Here is a 7,723-nt window from a genome sequence, read left to right as displayed (position 1 = left end):
CCCGACCGAGGGTAGAACCAATTTTTCTCCCGACTGTCGCGCCGAGTTACGAAGAAATGAAGCTAGCCTGCTCTCTGCTACCCTCTGTCTGCCAGCTGCGTCTTCTTTTTCTCCTCTATCCTCGCGTTTCTTTCCACCATCCCACACTGCGCCTCTGTTTCCTTCGAGCTGTCTTCGAGTCAAGGTGCCACCTTGGATATGTCGCGCGTCGACGGTTTTCCTCCGACGTCGCAATCGTTTGCGCAAGGCAGCCCCTTGTTTCGTCGGCCGACTAACCCCCATCGCTCCTTTCGCGACTGTCTTCCTGCTTTTGCTTCTTCTTACGAATTGTTTCAAAATCCCTAGCGCATTACACACCTTGTTTTACAGCTCTGTTTGTTGGTACGTGGAGAGAAGTCCGATGAAATGCAAAAGAGCTAACAACGTCTATGACTGAAAAGTGGTCTCTCTAATTTTAGGTATCTTATCATGAGATCGTCTAGAAGTACTGCAGAAATTGTATTTCAATATACTGTACACAATATTATAAATATATATTCTAGCATCTGCTTGAATCGTTGCATATTGTTTACCTTTCTACGTGTACTTCATACTCTTCTTTAACTGTACACATTACCGCCTAAAAGTTTGACAGTACTTGCTAATTCTCGTTAAAATTGTAATCTATGATGAAGTACCTCTAACTTGAAATTAAGGCTTTCAACAAGTTGAACTCAGAATTGAATTCTTCGCCGCTAGTTCGCCAATATATTAATTATATCTATATACGTCAAAGAAACATTGTAAGAACAATATTTTTCATTTCAAAACAATCGAATAAATGAATACTAAAATAGTAAGAAAATGAAGACTGACGAAATTGCGTTTGGGGTTTCGTTTCAGAGTTCTTAATTGTTGAGTATAAAGTTGTGCGAAATGTGTCTGACTTGAGACTTATTCTACAGGCTTCGTTGTGTCTGACCTGATTAATGTACGTGAGCAGTAGAATAAGTCCAAAGTCAGACATTTCACGTGCATTTTAAGCGTTTTCTAAACAATTAATAATTCGGAAACAAAACACCAAACACAATTTGACCTTTCTCGATTGTCGTCTTAATTTAGCATGTAGAATCACCCTTTAAAATTTCTGCCATCTGTGATCGAACACCCTGTATAGATCGTGTGTTTAATAAAGTACCTTCGTTTTTCTTTTTGTATATCGAAATTTTCCATAAATGCATAAAGATCCGCAGTCTTAAATGATAATGTTCAGTGCTCGAGACGAAGACTTCCTTTCAATCGATCGAAATTCGCATGGAATCTCGATTCCTCTAGAGGAAAGAGAGAAAAAAGGAAGGAAGAATATACGGCAGAGGCAAATGTAGCGATTACACGCACTCAAATGAAACGGAGATAAAAATAATGGAGGTCTTTCGATCACAGAGAAGACCGTGCGATAAGGAGGAATCGAGGCGAAGGGATTCTCTCTTCTTTATTTTATACTTTCGCGTGTCTTCCATTGCCGACGCGAAGAAATTTGAAATTGAGAAAGCTCGGGAATCGACGGCGCAAAGACGTTGCACGAGCCGGCGGAATCGTGTTTCCCCGTTGTACGATAAACTGTAGATAGGGCCGCCTTTAGCGTCGCAACGTATTAACGTGGAAATCAACGTCGTTTCGGAATAATCAGAATCTCGTGTGATATCAGAGTATCGCGCTAGGTACCGGTTCATGGAACGGGGGAACGTCGGGCGAATGGATGCTGAAACTGCGGGACGTGTAAAGCTCCGTTCATACAAGGGAGGTGTTGAGCGTTTCGTCGTCTCGCAGTCTCGACCCATTGTGGCCACGGTATTAAATTAAACGCCGAAGAAACTACTTAATGCGCGTTCCATATGCAGATTCACGTCTCCGTGCTGGCTTCCACGCGCTCATACCCGTCGCAATATAGCCTCTTTGTATCCATTTTATGATGCTTCTCATCATAAAGTCTTACCACCTAGAAAATTTAAGTGTACGAAAGCCACTCGAAGCTTCTTCCCAATCCCAAAAGTCCCCCGACATTTTCTTCGGCTAAAATTAAACGATAACTCCTTCGCGAGATCCTTCCGTCGAGAGATTCCGCCTTTTTTGTCCCGAAATAATTAGAAGCCCCTGCTAGCGGACAAGATTCTCCAAAGACTCGGTTATCGAGTTTCGAGAGCAGCGCCACCGCCAGTCCAATACTCCTCGATCCGATAAAACCCTAAATTAAATCAATCTGGAGCACAGCGCGTCGCGGCATACGAACAGGCATCCCCCTCCGTATTGCCTCTGAACCGACAATCCAACTTAATTCCATTGAAAACTTGCGAAAGTTTCGACCAATGGACTCGGGGTGCTCGATAATATCGCGGCTCAATTCATAACGGCGAAAACGAAAACAGTCGGATATGTTTCGTTACAGTAGCCCTCCAATACCTGCGCGGTTTCAGCCAGTGAGCTGGCTCCCTTCGATTTTCTGTTCACGCGAGTTAGCAATGGTCGAGGAAGATCGAGAACGAGAGGTGTAGGAAAGGGGGAGATAAGGGAAGAGGGAATGGACTAGTGTTTATCGTACGATTGCCGGAGGCGGCTATTTTGGCGCTGCACTGTCACCGCGTCGTAACGGAAATAAAAGAAAAACATACATCCGCAGCTTCCATCGTCTACCTCTGAGCTACTGTGGACCTATTATCCGAGCTATACCCCCGTAGGATTTCATCCAGGCACCGTCTACCTCGATCCTTGCTTCTAAACGAATAATCTAACCAGGCCATCGAATCGTTCTATTTCGAAGCGCGTTCATCGAAGATAGCGTAGCCAATGAACGGTTCCTCGTCGACCAAACAACGCCTTTATCCCTGTTTTCTGCTGGGAAGAGCTAAGGCGGAAACACGGCATCCTCGGCAGAGATTTCACGAGCGGGATTATAGGTTGAACCGTGTCGAGCTTGCCCTTCTCGACAAGAAGGTACGTCCGAAGCGTTAGACTGGTCGCTTAAATTTTTTAACTACAGCTTCGCGTCTCGTTACTCCGATTTTCTCTCCTCGGGAATTCCCAAGAGTGATTTCTTGTGAGCTATTTCGCGCGTAAAAACTTTATTGTTGAGCTGACTAAGAAAGCATCGTAAATAAACAATCCAGCAATTTCGGTCGTTCGCGGAACACCAAGTTTTAGCCTTAGACGAAGTTCGAAATTAACCTATCCTACAAACACTGCTAACCTATTAACCTTTTCGTTATAAAAAATGGAATTATTATTCTTTTGTGGCAGACGTAGACACGCTACAAGACATAAAGAATGTTACCTACAGAAATAGGTTTTATGACAAACACACGCTATACTTAGTAAGTTCGGATTTTATATACACTCAGTGTTTACTGGTCCCTCTTACAAAGTCTAACGCGAAGCTGTGAAAAAGTCCATACAAGGGAATTCCCGTCCCCAACGCGACATAACGGAAGGACCAATGAATAATTCGAGAGCGGGAGCCAAATTGCTCACGGGATGAAGGATGCCGTTGATTCCGGAGAAATCTCTTCTATACGCGACATTTGGGTTAGAACGGACTAAGGAACAACGAATCGTTACAGAACAGTTCGATATCTCGCGACCCGCAGTGACCCGATTCCGAAATAGAGGGCTCTTTCTTTTGCCTCATCCCGTGAGAAACGGATATAAATACATCGAACGTAAATGTGCCTTCGTCGTAGCACGTACGATGGAACCCGATACATAGGGAAAAAGAACGCGAAGAAAGAAGCGGGGAGAAGAAGCTGCATCGAAGGGCTGCGAACGCTGCCTCTCCTACTTTATCCGCCCCTCCTCTGCCCGACAACGGGGGTGGGCTCTTAGAACGCGTGAACAAAATACAGAGGAGAATAAAGCCGAGGCGCAGAGGTGACGAGGATGCCAGATAAAAACGTCGTGACTTAGTGATGAACTCTCCTTTACCGATTCCCCGTGCACCTATAACCCCCTCTCCTCGCGGAGTGAACCTGTAGCCTCGATTCCAGGAGTTTTTCATTGTGTCAAGTCGAAGTCGAATCATTAGAGATTGTACGCGAAACGACAACTCATTTATCTTCACTCGACGGCTGAGAGGTATGTTTGCGCTGGTCTTCCGGTTCAAATGCAATTGAGGACAGATGAGTTTGGATCCAGGAGCAGTTCAAAGCAGTTGAGTTTTGTCTTGAAGTGCACATGCTGGCTAGAATGCTTCGTGGCTGGGTCTGAGAAATGTGTCTATGTAACAATATGACCAAGTTACCTTGCCATCCAGCTTTGCAATGTCTCGTTATGTATATGAACGTTATGTACAGTTATTGTCAACAGTTACATATTGGTAAATACACAACAGTCCTCGTAGAACGTATTTACTGGCGCGTGTAAAGCAAGGAGGTTAAAAATTGTATCCGAGAAGACATGCATTCCGTTCAGGTTGAAATTCAAGTGCTTCCAACTATACCATGAGGACGGTTTACAAATAAAAAGAGATCACCGCTTTCAAGGCTAGGCTTCAGAACCAGTTAATATTTGTGAAAAAAATTTCACTAACATTTGTTTACTTTTTTATGTTACAAATAAGTTAAACATTCTATACTATAGACTTCTACACGGTATATTATTGCTCATCATATAGGTAATACGAAAGAGAAACAGATTTAAACTCAACTGTTTCGTACTATATCTTATATGCATATCTTTCTCATAAAAGCGTTCATACGGAGCCTTTTCCCCCACTTTACGATGTTAATTTCGCGCTGTGATAGATGAACATATTCTGATTTGCATACGTGAGATTAATAACAAATCCACGATAAGTCTCTTCACAGGTACAAACATCTCCAATAATGAACGAACACACCATTCATGTACTTCTATTTTAACTACACATAGCAAGAGTCATTGTGTCGAACTATGTACATAAAATAATACGCAAATTTATATGTTAGTGCAATATATCGGCATAGTGTCGCTTATGAAAGAGATACAGAAGACTAATAAAGGTCGCAGCAGGACATCTAATAAACTACCTCGGCTTGTAATGTCTATGATCTCACACTCCCAGGGCATCATATACCTTGTCCTTTGTGCTTTTCAAGAAAGCATATACGAATTTTCGTCGAATCAAACATTCCATCAGAGCTTGGAAAAATTAATAAAAGAACATGGAAAATGAACATTGGAATTAATAACGTGTAAAACTGAATTGCTGACTGCATTCACTTCGCTTGCCTCTACGAGCTTGATTATTGAAGAATATTAATTTGATATGACGGTCGTATTGACAACTGGTATGAATAAAAACTAAAGGGGATTAAGAATTAAACTAATTTCGCATAAAATTCAAGTTAAATATTACCAGGTACTCGTTACTAACGCGTAAGTAGATTTTCCAGTTTTATCAATCTTTTACTCTTACAGTATTCCTTTAATCCTTTCTTTCTCAAAATATTCAATGACTATAAAGAAGTACATTTATATTTTGAGCAATATGTCATGAAGCTATTTTAAAATTTTCAAAACATTTAAGCCATCGTTCTAAATCAAGTCTAGAAAACTGAAATAAGATTTTCATGTCGACTGATACGTAGCCATAATGCCATGTGAGGAAAGAAAGGGTTAATGAACTCTGTAATGTACTAACCACCAATTTTAATTTCGTTTCATGAGATTAAGCAGAAGCAAGAAAAAAACGAGATATTCGACAGGGCAATGCGACAATGATGAGAAATAAGAGATCGCAAATAATGTAACAATGGGCGACATGAACGAGAGAAGGAATTAGATGTATACGCACGTGCTACATTGCTACATACGTAGCTTTCTGTACATACATACTGTGAAACATTTGGTAGCATTGCCCTCGATGTCTTTCCGCTTGCTCTTCGAGGAAACCTCTCGTTCGCGTGTTATCTGACTGTGTATCGCACGAGTTAGCAAATGTCTCCAGACGTCGCGCAGGTAACTGACTCTCGAACAAGGCATCAAATCCAATGCCAGGATACCTCGTATCCGCTTGTTAGGAATGGTTAACGCGACGTAGCTATACGTTGATAAGAACCTTCTGTTTACCAGCCGTACGTAACGGTTACCGTCAGGCATCCTTGCCTTTGCTAAATTCAAATGTCCGACAAATAATGAGACGTTAGAGCGGGTTAATACGCGAGAAAAGGGTAATTGCCTTCTGGTAAAAAGATAATTTCAAACGCAGCGTTTTCTCGCTACAGAGTCACACCTCGTAGGCAAATGAGATCCTATTTGTATGGTAGCTCATTTTCATTCTACCAAAGATAATAAGGAGTTTACAACGAAAGAATACTGTACGCGTTTGTCTAGTATCAGCTTAGTGTCGACAGTATGATAATTGATGGTAGACAAGAAAACTTGAATAAAGCTTGCACAGTCATCGATAACGACCAGGACGAGAATAAGAACTCACAAAGCTCGTTCTTTGGCATTACATGAGGATCACGTAAGAACCGTCGAGAGGGTCATAAACGACTGCTCGATGAGCGAAGGTCTCATGGAATCCAAATCACCTCTCTCAGGCTATGAGACTTTGCTCGCAGTAACGCTTGTGTATTAATTCGCGAAACTTTCAGAGTATTGCGTGACGTGAGAAATTGAGAAGTTTCGATAGACACACTTATCGACTATTTTCCACAGGCGAAACACTTTGAGATCGCGTATATCAAAGATTCGAGACAACCGACAGCTATCGATTCGGACCAATGCGAACATCTGGGAGGATCGTTACCCTCGATCGATGCTTCAGCGCCAAGTCCTTCGACTATCATTTCCACTCGGCGTAGTTTCGTTGAAGGTAGTCGTCGTCACGCAAGCGTCTACACTCCATGGAGTAACTCAATCGGGTGTACTGCAAGCATGCATATTTACTCAGAGTCGGCTAATGTTACACACCTATGTAAACTGCGGGTTCTGTTGATCGTACCTGCCTGCAGGTCAAACATCTACCTGGCTTTGAGCAAGTGTCTGCTCTCTGTTCCCAAATTCCCAGGAACCTAATTCCGCTTCGTTAAAAAGGAGGGTAGATTGGTATGCGGCCACCGTTTGCGAGGCAAACAGAAAGATCGATAACACCTTACACGGCAGCTCGCTGAAACTTTGAATTCTTCCATGCTCCCGTATTGCTTCCTCGAAATAACGGAGGGATAATTCGTTTTTGCCCGTGTTGAGCAACGCCCGCCGCGTTACTAGGGATGCAACTTATTGTTTGTAGCTGAATCGTCTTCTTGCCTCGCCTCCCATCCCTCGAACTTCAGGAGGATTTAATCCACGGATATACGTTACTTTGCTTGATCCCCGCCGTCAATCATGGTAAATCCATGCAGATTCCGGAGCGATAGCAAAAGCGGAAAATATCGTGCGAGATGAACAAATGGAGGATAAGAGATTGACGGTAGCTGCTCGGTAATTTCATCGCGTGGATATAGCGAATTTTTTTTCGCGAACAAGTTTAACGACGTGAATTTCGAAGATTACGCGGTAAGAATATTCTGAATAGATAGAGTGAAAAAGGAAGGACTGTTTTTATTCGGGGCGCGGCTTCAACCGCAGGATATGGAAGAAAAATTTGTTCAGAGAAACGCGAGCGGTCTGGCGATGAAAGGATCGAGAAAGAGAGACAAACTGCGAGTAAGCTACGTGTATAACTGCGAGTAAAACCACGAAAGAAGAAAGGGAGAAAATAGAGACT

At 42.6% G+C, this 7,723-nt stretch overlaps 1 protein-coding gene across 1 annotated transcript in view; it reads right to left on the bottom strand.

Annotated features, from left to right (window-relative positions):
- Lar (tyrosine-protein phosphatase Lar) overlaps positions 1-7,723 on the bottom strand; it is a 237,016-nt gene that overhangs the window by 213,920 nt on the left and 15,373 nt on the right. The window lies entirely within an intron of this gene.

The sequence above is a fragment of the Calliopsis andreniformis genome, chromosome 5 (genome assembly GCF_051401765.1).
Source record: "Calliopsis andreniformis isolate RMS-2024a chromosome 5, iyCalAndr_principal, whole genome shotgun sequence".
NCBI lineage: Eukaryota > Metazoa > Arthropoda > Insecta > Hymenoptera > Andrenidae > Calliopsis > Calliopsis andreniformis.
Note: the sequence above shows the minus strand (reverse complement) of the source record. Positions and strands in the feature narration are given on the sequence as shown.